Below are 11,261 nucleotides of genomic sequence, written 5' to 3' on the forward strand. Positions count from 1 at the left end.
GAGATGTTGCAATCAGGTACACGTGGCTACCGTGACTTCCTTATAGACCACCTGTGAACGTCTTGGAGATCCTGTGACACAGAGACCCACTAATGTCCACCCACATTATCATAGCCCCTAGAGAAGGACGTGACAAGGATTCTAATGCTCCTGCACCTTTCTGAATGATGTTCCTTAGAGCTAATGGAGGGTGCATTTCCCCTTATCTCCTAGGCCAGGGTTCCTCAAACTACAGCCCGTGGGCCACATGCGGCCCGCCGAGGACATTAATCCGGCCCGCCGGGTGTTTTTGCCGCCTTAACTTGTTACGACTAGCAGTGACAAATATGGAACCGGACATTGACCATCTCATTAGCCAACAGCAGGCCCATAGTTCCCACTGAAACACTGGTAAGTTTGTTGATGTAACTTTACTTGTTCTTCATTTTAAATATTGTATTTGTTTCCGTTTTGTTTTTTCACTTCAAAATAAGATATGTGCAGTGTGCATAGGAATTTGTTCATAGTTTTTTTTTTTTAAATTATAGTCCGCCCCTCCAACGGTCTGAGGGACAGTGAACTGGCCCCCTGTTTTAAAAGTGTGAGGACCCCTGGTCTAGACCCTATGTGGGCATCTGTCCCTATATGGAGTCAAATCAGCAGCTCTCCCTGCTGGGAAGGGATAAAAAATTCGGGATCTTGTAGGGGCACCGTCTCCATGAGCCTCTCTCTGTATACTATGCTGTTACACGTTTGGGGTGAAGTGCGCATTGATCCCTGTCAGGTTTCTGGTGAAGAACATAGCTTCTTGATTATCCAGACTCACTTGATAACATAGACTTTGTTTATCAGGCACTTTACCATTGGGTCAATATTTCTCCCCAGAGAAGCTTGCAAGCCTTCCAGGCTCATGGGATTTGGGGCAGCCCCAAGAAGCAGGTGTCAAGTCTTCTTCTGAGAACTGTGGGCAGGTCCAGGTCAGACCCCAACCCATTGCTATGCCAGTTTTGAATGAGAGACCCTCCCCTAATGTGATGTCCATGACAGCAGTGAGCTCTGTAGTTCATCCTGACTGGTCACTAACAGAGAATGTGACTAATAGCCAGCATAACCCGCTAGGCACACTTGCCCGACAGCATGAGCATGTGGTCTGAGGTATCATGGCCCAGAAATACTCACTGGGTTATAGGCAGGATAGGCCACTAAAACTGAGAACAACTCTTGCTTCCTAGGAAAAAGAGGAGTTTTTTGTGGGTTTCATGCTGATATTGTTCATTTCATTTTGTCTCACAAATCCTGACAAGGAATTGAATTTTAGGGGAAGATGATCCACCCCTTAAGCTCTTTAGGACATCTATGTTTTAGAATGTGTTCTGGTAAAATCTTCAGGTCGTGAAATGCAGATATCTCTAGTGTCATGATAATGACTTACTCTTGTCATTCCTATTTTTTTTTTATTTGTACAAATGAATGTCTAGTCTTTGATATGGGCAGTTGCATGGGTCTGAACCCATGTGTGAAGTCTTCTGTTCACACTCTAGCACCTCAAGCAGCTACTTCTTCCCTATCTAAGTCCTCAGAGTGTCTCCTTTGTAGCCACCCTCTCCTAACTGTCAGTTCCTGACATTCTGGATCTGTTGTCAGACCCTATGGGTTGGCCTTGACTGGAATGGCCCAGGAATGGGAGTCCTACAGAGGTCAACCTCTGGGTCTGGTTTCTTTTTCTTAGCCAAGTATGTCTCAGACCCATGTAGCATCGTGTAGGGTCAATGGCTTGGTCCCCTTTCTCAGGGAGCTGTCTTGTGTCATGAGGTCGCACCACTATTTCTTTCATCTTTCCTGTGTGAAAGGGCACATCAGTAACCTCCAGGTTTTAGTGCTGAAGAATCCTGCAGTAAGTGTGGACTGTAGGCTGTGTGTAGACATCAGTGTTCCGATCAGTGGGTGAATATCTAAGACAGTTTGGTGTCAGGAAGTTGGAGGACATTTAGCTCTGTGAGCAGCTACTCCACTGTCCATGGTGATTGCCATTTTGTGTTCACACCAGCCATGGAGAAGAGCTCCATTTCCTCCCCAGTGTGGGATGGAGTGTTGTCAGTAACACACGGGAAATCTCCAAGCTCATCATACTGTGCCCTTATGTGAGTCCCTTCCCTGGGTTGTGGCTGGTCCTTGAGAATACTTTCCATCATGCAGCATGATGTTGTGGGCTGCTAGGTGTCCCATCGAGAGCCCATTGCATTCTGACCCATTAACCCCAACCTGGCCCATGGCTCAGAACCCTGTAGGTGCTCAGTTCATTGTGCTGGTGGCATCCTGGGCCTGGAGAGCCTTTGCTCACTGTGTCACCCCTTTTGTGGGACCCTTACCTCTGCCCTGGGACCTCTCCATACTCCTCTGAAGCCCATATTTTGGTACTTTCCCATCTCCTCCGGTACCCTCTAGTCCCTGACAGTCCTTACATGACAGAACCTGATATGATCAGTCACAGTATGACTCACAGCCAGGTAAATCTGTTGGGTGTTCAACGAGGTCCTCCTGCTCTGCTCCTTCAGCATCTGTAGGCCAAGGCCAAGAGGAGGAAGCAGCCTCAGAACACATAGCTGTCCTCACACAGTGCTTCTGCACAGAAGGGATGTTTTCTCCTACAGAAATCTCCATTCCTGGCTTGTTTCTGAAGCCAGAGAGTATAAAGAGAGAGCAGTTCATCTGTGGGAACCCTGTCATTGTCTGTGATCAGGATGTGGGATGGACCACCCTGTGGGATGGAGATCCCTTCAGTTGGAGACCTGGGTCCCTGACACAGCCTGCCTGGCATGTCCTGCTCCAGGGTGGTGCAGAAGGACCATACCTGTTACACATCCACGTTCTCCATCTTTATTTTCTCAATATTTGGTAGGAGCCACTAGGCTCGGTCTCGCACCTGCCATGGGATCCCTTCATAGAATCTCTGAGACATCTGTGGACAGAAAAATGCTCTGGTGAGACAGGGCACAGGACAACCCTGGAAGAATAGGACCTTGAGGATTCTGGAAGCTTCTAGACCTTCCAGAAACCTTGTGGTTTCTCGAGATATGGTGAATCTACATAAGACCAGGGCTTCCCTCTCATGATGATGGAGTGGACAAGGGTTCAGAGTTGTGGACTCTGAACTGGACCTGTTTTTAGGTTATCAGGAGGCATTGCTACCCCTGACCCAGGGCTGGCCCAGGAAGGGGTGGGACCTTTGAGTGCCATGCAGGAAAGCTGGGGACCAGGCCTGCTGTCCTGTGTGTGTGGACTCTGTACTCTCTACTGTCTGACATGCTGGCAGTGCCAGGTGACAGCCATGGTCTCCTATCCCCTAATTCTTCAGAGAGTGGTCAGAGGGGTTCTCATGTTACCTTTTTGCTGCTTTTATAGTTGTTCCAATCTGTCAACATTTTTTTCACCATTTTTCAGCTTTATATTGTTATGTTTTTGCCATAAAGGAGACACAATTTAGCAGAGCCAGAGGCCTCTGAGAGGGGCCCTTGAGTTCTGGGTCATACACTCAGGCCTCAGATGAAACTCAACTAGATGAAACCAGGAAAGGCAGACCCTGGTGCTGGAGCCTCTGACCAAGAGGGCTCTGGTGGCATGGTCTGGTAACACAAGGACACAGACACCCAGGCACTGGCCAGGCCCCAGTCTCCAGGTGGGGTCTTGGCACCACCAGACAGTGATCCCTGAGCAAAGACTGCTCTTATTAGTGGTGAGTTTGGAAAAAACCATCACAGATTCTTGGGGTCAGGTCCAGCAAGATCTATGACCATGCTCACAGTCTGCTATCTGCCTCAGGGACCACTCACTACATCGCCAATCCCTGGATCAACCTCCTTTGTTGCAGGATAGTCTCTTACTTTTGCCTCCAGGCCCTGACACATGGAAGTGTCATCTTGCTGTAAGGCAACCAAGGCAGAGCTGAAGATCCAGGTCAGGAACTGTCCCCCTCCCTGAATGTGCCCTGGGAAGGGCCATTCTCATCATTTTTCCCAGTCTCCACTTAGAAGAAGGCACAGGGAAAGGATGACAGGTCTTTCCTGCACCCCTCACCCAGAGGGAGCTCAGTGATGGCAAGAACTGTTCTGGGCCCATGGGGTTTGGGCTGCACCAAGAGGCTTCTCTCCTGCTGGAACTGAGAGTATCAAGGCCTGAGATGTGTACCAGAAGAATGAGGTGGTGCCCCTACATCCATCCTCAGTTGGGGTCCAGGGACCCTGGTCTGAGCACTACCAAGTACACTTATGGTGATCTAGAGCCCAGCCACCCTGACACCCATGGCCCTCATAGGTTCTGTCTCAAGTTTTCCTCTGCCTCTCCTTGAACCCACAGCTGACTCTGTTTTCCAATGACCTCCCCATTCTGTCTGGCCTTGAGACTGTGACCATCTCTCCTGCCACTCTGGCTCTGATTTGACCCCCATCCTTTTGGAACCTATTAGTGACACCCCCAGGTATCTTTTTTACTTTCTACCTGGGCTGCTTAATGAGTTTGGGGAGATTTCTGGGGGCATCTGGACAGCGAGACCCTCATCCCAAAACCTTTGAGACAAGCACACACCTGCCCAGTAGGAATAATGACCTCTACTTGCCAAGGGAGAAGTGCCCGTGATGGGCTGTTTCAGGACCTGGAAACAACCTAGGCTCAGGCACCTGAGGTCTGTATGGGATAAGCCCTCCATGATTGTTCAGAAAGTATGAAGACACCCAGTTTTCTGTGGGAAACAAGAATCTCATGACTACTAGGTTCTATTTAAATTGTAACTCCTTGTGGTCAGTGAATCCACTTAAAGATCCCACCAGCTGAGTCAGAGGATGTTCGTTGTGGGGTAATGATGATATGTTGCCTCCAAAGCAGCCTCTGTGCTTGTGGAGACTAGGTCTCAGGTGAGGAATAGCAGGTCCCGAGTTCTGAGCTGTCAGTACAGGAAGGGGCTTCATTTTTCCAGGTCACCAGGAAGGAACATGTGAGCCCAGGGACTTAGTTCTGGAGACCTCCCATGACATTCATTTGTTTTGGGAACACTCGGGGCAAAGGGAGAGATGCCTCTAGAGGAGAGGACGAAGGGCAGCTTTGGAAAGAGACTTGCTGTTCCCAGATCCCAGACTCAAGAGGGATGCTGTTACCCGCAGGGCATTTCTATGGGGCTCAGTCATTGTCCCTGACTGCCCAGGGCAGAGGGCTCTCACCCCACTTCTGAACAAGGAATGCCACACAGCTGGGGGATCCCACAGTAACTAAGAGTGACTACACCTGCAGGCTGAGTTCATGACCCCACATATAGTGAGACCTATTTTGCGGCAAGAACAATCCTCCACTTTATCCACAGGGCCCCTGAGAGCACAGTCAAGGTCTGAGTTCACCTTGGGACAGGACAGGGTTGAGAGCACAGTCAAGGGTCACCTCTGGGTCCCTTGGCTAGTGACCTTTCTTTGGACCTCAGATGTCTTATCTGTCAAATAGATGCATTTATGCCCCCCCACTCCAGGAAGTTGCCATGAGAATGACTGAGATGACTGCATACATAATCAGCACAGACTAGCAGCCCAGTGAGTGCTCAGGGACCTTTGGCAACCAGTGTAGGTCAGTGCTGCCCATATGGGACTGAATGTCCTTAAGCCACAGGAGGGAAGAGAGAATTACATCTCACCAGAATGTAATTGGTCAGATGTGCTGATATGCACCTGTCACCTAGTAAATCGTCCTGCTCACAGAGCCACTACGAATACCACTGGGTGTCTCCCAACTACTCCACGCACACAGGCAGGTGAGTTCTGGGCAACAGTGACATCACAGGGTGATGGATCGCATCACCATAGAGCACTACCCGGATCAGCAGGACCTAGGATCAATGTTCTCTAGCCTCTTAACTTTACACGTGTGTGCAGGTCATGTGTTTGTGTCCATGAATATTCAAGTGTATGTGGGTGAATATGTGTGTGTGTGTGTGACTTTTCTGACTGGACCTGGCTTCTTTTTAAAAAAATTTTTATTTTTTAAAATAAAAAATTTTAATGGTAGTAAACATCTGTCTGGAGACGGGGAGACACCAATTATCAACAAGGGGGCCTGAATGAAGCATATTTCTATACCTAACCCTTGACTGTACCTCACAATATCAAAATAAAAAATATCGATTATAAAAAAAAAATGGATCAAAGATCTGAAAAAGACCTAACATTATAAAACTCAAAAGAAAACTATATCATTACACTGGATTTGGCAACAATTTATTAACTATGACACTAAAAGCATGGGCATTGAAAGCAAAAGTAAATTGTACTCATCAAATTAAAAACTTTTGTGCATCAAACAACACAGTAAACAGGGTGAAAAGGCAACCTATAGAATGGAAGAAAATATCTACAAATCATATATATGATAAGGGCCTAATATCTAGAATATATAAAGAACTCCTACAGCTCAGCAACAAAAATAACAAAAATTAACCTGATTAAAAAATGAACAAAGAATTTAAATAGACTTTTCCCTGAAGAAGATATACAAATGACCAACAAGCACATATGAAAAGATGTTCAACATCACTAATCATAGGATGATGCAAAGATGTATAACTTAACACCCATTACAATGGCTACTATCAAAATAAAACATTTAACCCCCCCCCAAAAAATTTTTTTTATTATAAAGATGTGGGGTACATTTCAGGGTTAGGTATATAAACATTGATCATGCAGGTACCCTTGTTGATGAGGTATGCCCCTCCCTCCCCTGGCAGTTTCCCTCAACTGCCATTCCCAACTCCCTCCCCTGACAGTTTCCCACTACTGCCAGTCGCTTTCTTATAGCATTATAATTGTTCAGGGTTCGTTTATGAGTGAGAACACATGGAACTCTGTTCTTTGTTTCTGTAATAAATCACTGAGTATGATCGACTCCAAATCTATGCAAGTTGCTGCAAGTCCAAGTTGCTGCAAAGTCCCTATATTTGTCCTTCTTTACGACTGTATAATATTCCATTGTGTATATGTACCGCATTTTTTAATCCAGTCCAGTTACAATGGGCAACACAGATGGTTCCATGTTTTTGCTATTGTGAATAGAGCTGCAACAAACATACGTGTGCAGGTATCTTTTTGGTAGAATGATTTGAGTTCCTCCAGGTATATTCCCAATAGGGGAATTGCTGGGTCATATGGAAGGTCAGTTTTTAGTTCTTCCAGAAATCGCCACACTGTCTTCCAAAGAGGTTGTACTAGCTTGCATTCCCACCAGTCGTGTAGAAGTATTCCTTTTTCTCCACATCCTTGCCAGCATCTGCTGTTGTTTGTTTTATTAATGATGGCCATTCTTACAGGGGTTAGGTGGTATCTCAATGTGGTTTTGATTTGCATTTCTCTGATGAGTGAAGCTGAGCACTTTTTCATGTATCTGTTGGCTGCCCATATATCTTCTCTTGAGAAGTGTCTATTCATATCTTTTGCCTACTTTTTAAAGGGGCTGTTTGTTTTTTTTCCTTTCAGCACGTTTGAGTTCCTTGTAGATCCTAGATGTTAGGCCTTTGACAGATAAACAGTTGGCAAATTTTTTTTCCCATTCTGTGGGCTGTCCCCCTGCTCTTGAAGGTTTGTTTTGCTTTGCAGAAGCTCGTTAATTTGATGAGGTCTCACTTATCTATCTTATTTCTTAAGGCATTGGCCTTTAGGGTTCTGAATAGGAATTGGTTCCCAGTTCCAATTTCCATAAGGATATCTCCTGCGTTTTCTAAGATTCCTATAGTTTGAGGTTTTATGTTTAGGTCTTTGATCCATTTAGAGTTAATTTTTGTGTATGGTGATAGGTAGGGGTCCTGTTTCAGTCTTCTGCATGTTGTCAGTCAGTTTCCCCAGCAGCATTTACTGAATAGGTTCTCCTCTCCCCAGTGGTTGTTGTTGGAGGCTTTGTCAAAGATGAGTTGGTTGAGGAATTGAGGCTTAGCTTCCGGAATCTCTATCCTGTTCCATTGGTCTATGTGCCTGTTCTTGTACCAATACCAGGTTGTTTTGATTACTGTAGCCTTATAGTAAAGTTTGAAGTCTGGAAGTGTGATAACTCCTGCCTTGTTTCTTTTGCTAAGGATTGTTTTGTCTATTCATGGTTGCTTATTTTTCCATATGAATTTGTGTATTGTCATTTCCAGGTCTGAGAAGAATGATGTTGGTAACTTAATAGGTATTGCATTGAATCTGTAGATTGCCTTTGGTAGGATGAGGCCTGGCTTCTTTACTCATATGTACCCAGGTCCTAGTAATTGCCACCTCCAGAGCTCATGGCTGGCATAATAGTATTCATCGTGCTGTCTTATTTTTTCCTTCATTTTGGGGTGTTGTATTGAGGGAACATACAGACAGAAGTATAGACTTGGGCAGCTGCAAGACAGGTAGATCTTTGCGCTGACATCGCAGACCTAGGGTGTATATACCATAGGGAATGGGTGGATGTGATTCGGCAAGACAACAAAAGGCAACCACGCAGAACAGGCAAGAACACTAAGAGTTTTATAGCCTATAACTTGCGGAAGGATGTCAAGGATGTTTTGATTGAAAAACAGAAGTTTACATTCTTAAACTAGGGATGGTAAAAATGGTCAAAATCACTAGGCAACATGGAACTGGGGCTAATCAGAAGACAACATGCAGATTAACTTCCAAGATGGAGTCAATCCTGTATCCACACATCTCATTAGAGCGCAGAACAAATCCAATCGGGGTCAAATGAGGCTACAGATGAGTCTCCACTCAGTTGGTCTCTTCTCCTTAGACTGCAAGTTGGAACCTGCTCCTGAGACCCAGCCAGTCAATGGTTCTTGACAGTGGTACTACTGCTGGGTTGTAATCCTTCACACTGTGCATTTTTTTTTTTAAACAGATGGTCTTGGGCATCTCCTTGTTGATAAACTACCAGGGTGTGATCTCTCCTCCAACTCATCCTGCTAGATGGTGCTAAGGTTCAGCCCTATAGTCCTTTCCTGTTTCTCACTTTCTGTAGGCACAAGTAGGTGGATACAGGGATACATGTGTGTATGCCATCCTCTGCTGCCCAGTTATAAACAGGCAGACTGGCTGCGTTGGGTCAGGAAAGTCACTGAGGATTTTTTTTTAAAAATCATACTTACTATATGATAATTTAAAGGCAGGGTGTTTTATCTGCCTTTGAACATGTTACACGTGCTGAAATTGCCCTACTTTCTTTCTCTCCATGTACATATACGTATTGACATTGCCAAAAACAGAGGAGAAAGATACAGCCTTGAACTGGAGCTGAAAATATGGTGAGAAGGGATGCATAAACACCCAGGGGAGGGCAGGTAGTGGTGTCTGCCTCAGCTGAAAGAGCAAGGAAGGAGCAGGACAGTATTGAGAGCTGTGGATATGTCAAGCCTGTTCCAGAGGCCATGAGCAATCCATGAGTGGACCTGGTTAATACCACTGAAGCTCCGAGCAAGAACAGGTGCAGAGAAGCTGGATAATTCTAGATTTCAATGTTGGGTAATTAAAGGAAGCAAATTTGACTAGGTTAGGGCTAGTTTCAAAGCTGGGCTGCTTCTGTGTCACTACTTCCTTTCTGTTGTGGTCTGAGAGTTTGTGTCCTATGTTGAAACATAACCCTTAGGTGATGGTATTGAGAGGTTAGTCTTTTGGAGGTAATTAGGTCATGCAAATAGAGGTTCTATTAATGAGTTTAGTGCCCTCAGAAAAGAGTTCAAAGAGAGCTTGTTTGTCTCTATATCTTGTGAGGATATGTAGAAGGCACTAGCTATGAGGCAGAGAATGAGCTCTCACCAGACTCCAAATTTTCTAGCACCATGATCTTGGAGTTCCCAGCCTCAAGACCTAAAAGCTGCATGTAAATGACCCAGACTGAGGTTTTAGTTTAGCATCCTGAAGGACTAAGGGAACTTCCCAGGTCTTCATTTTCATAGTTGGCCATAAAAAGTTTTCATTCAGTGACCTCAGTATTTTATCACAAGCAAGTATTCAGAAGTTTTTGACCCCTGTGCCCTTCCCCCCATAAAAGATGTCTACTTTGTGTTGTCATCTTCTTCACATCCCAAACTTGGAGTCATCATTGACAGACCGTGCAAACATTTCCATCTACTTCAGATCCAACGGCACCAGATAAAACATTTATTGAAGATACATTACCCCCACAGTGGAAATAGCATGAGCCTGCTAGGCCAGATGTCTACAAAGAAACGGTTTCTTTTCTCTTCTCACCTACCCACTTCAGAAAGACTCATTCTAGGCCAATTGGATACTAAAATCCATTACTGCTTGGATGTATAAAGGATTCTTCTTCTTTTAAATTTTTAATTTAAGAGATGTGGGGCACAATTCAGGGTTAGGTATACAAATGTTCATTATGCAGGTACCCTTGTCGATGAAGTGTGCCCCCCTCCCCTGGCAGTTCCCTCAACTGCCAATCCCACCCTCCTTCCCTGGCAGTTTCCCACTACTGCCAATTCCTTTCTTATTGTATTTTGATAATTGTTCAAGGTCTGCTTATGGGTGAGAACATATGGTACTGTGTTCTGTTTCTGTGATAGATCACTAAGTATGATAAGCTCTAAGTTCATGCAAGTTGCTGTGAAGTCCATATGTTTGTCCTTCTTTGTGGCTGCATAATATTCCTTTGTGTATATGTATCATTTAAAAAAAAAATCCAGTCCAGTTTCGATGGGCAGCACCGTTGGTTCCATGTTTTTGTTATTGTGAATAGTGCTTCAATAAACATATGTGTGCAGGTATCTTTTTTGTAGAATGATTTGAGTTTCTCCAGGTATATTCCCAATAGGGTCATATGGAAGATCAATTTCTAGTTCTTCCAGAAATCACCACACTGTTTTCCAAAGAGGTTGCACTATTTTGCATTCCCACCAGCAGTGTAGAAGCATTCCTTTTTCTCCACATCCTCACCAACATCTGTTGTTTGTTTTATTAATGATGGCCATTCCTACTGGGGTTAGGTGGTATCTTAATGTGGTTTTGATTTGCATTTCTCTGATGATGAGTGAGGCTGAGCACTTTTTCATGTATCAGTTGGCTGCCCATATATCTTCTTCTGAGAAGTGTTTATTTATATGTCTTTTGTCCACTGTTTATTGGGGCTGTTGTTTTTTCCTTTTGGTATGTCTGAGTTCCTTATAGATCCTAGATGTCAGATGCCTTTGTCAGATATACAGTTGGCATATATTTTTCCCATTCTGTGGATCATCTCCCTGCTCTCTTGATAGTTTCTTTTGCTTTGCAGAAACTTTTCAG

This window comes from Carlito syrichta, unplaced genomic scaffold (genome assembly GCF_000164805.1).
Source record: "Carlito syrichta isolate Samal-C Ts95f unplaced genomic scaffold, Tarsius_syrichta-2.0.1 Scaffold314077, whole genome shotgun sequence".
Lineage (NCBI taxonomy): Eukaryota > Metazoa > Chordata > Mammalia > Primates > Tarsiidae > Carlito > Carlito syrichta.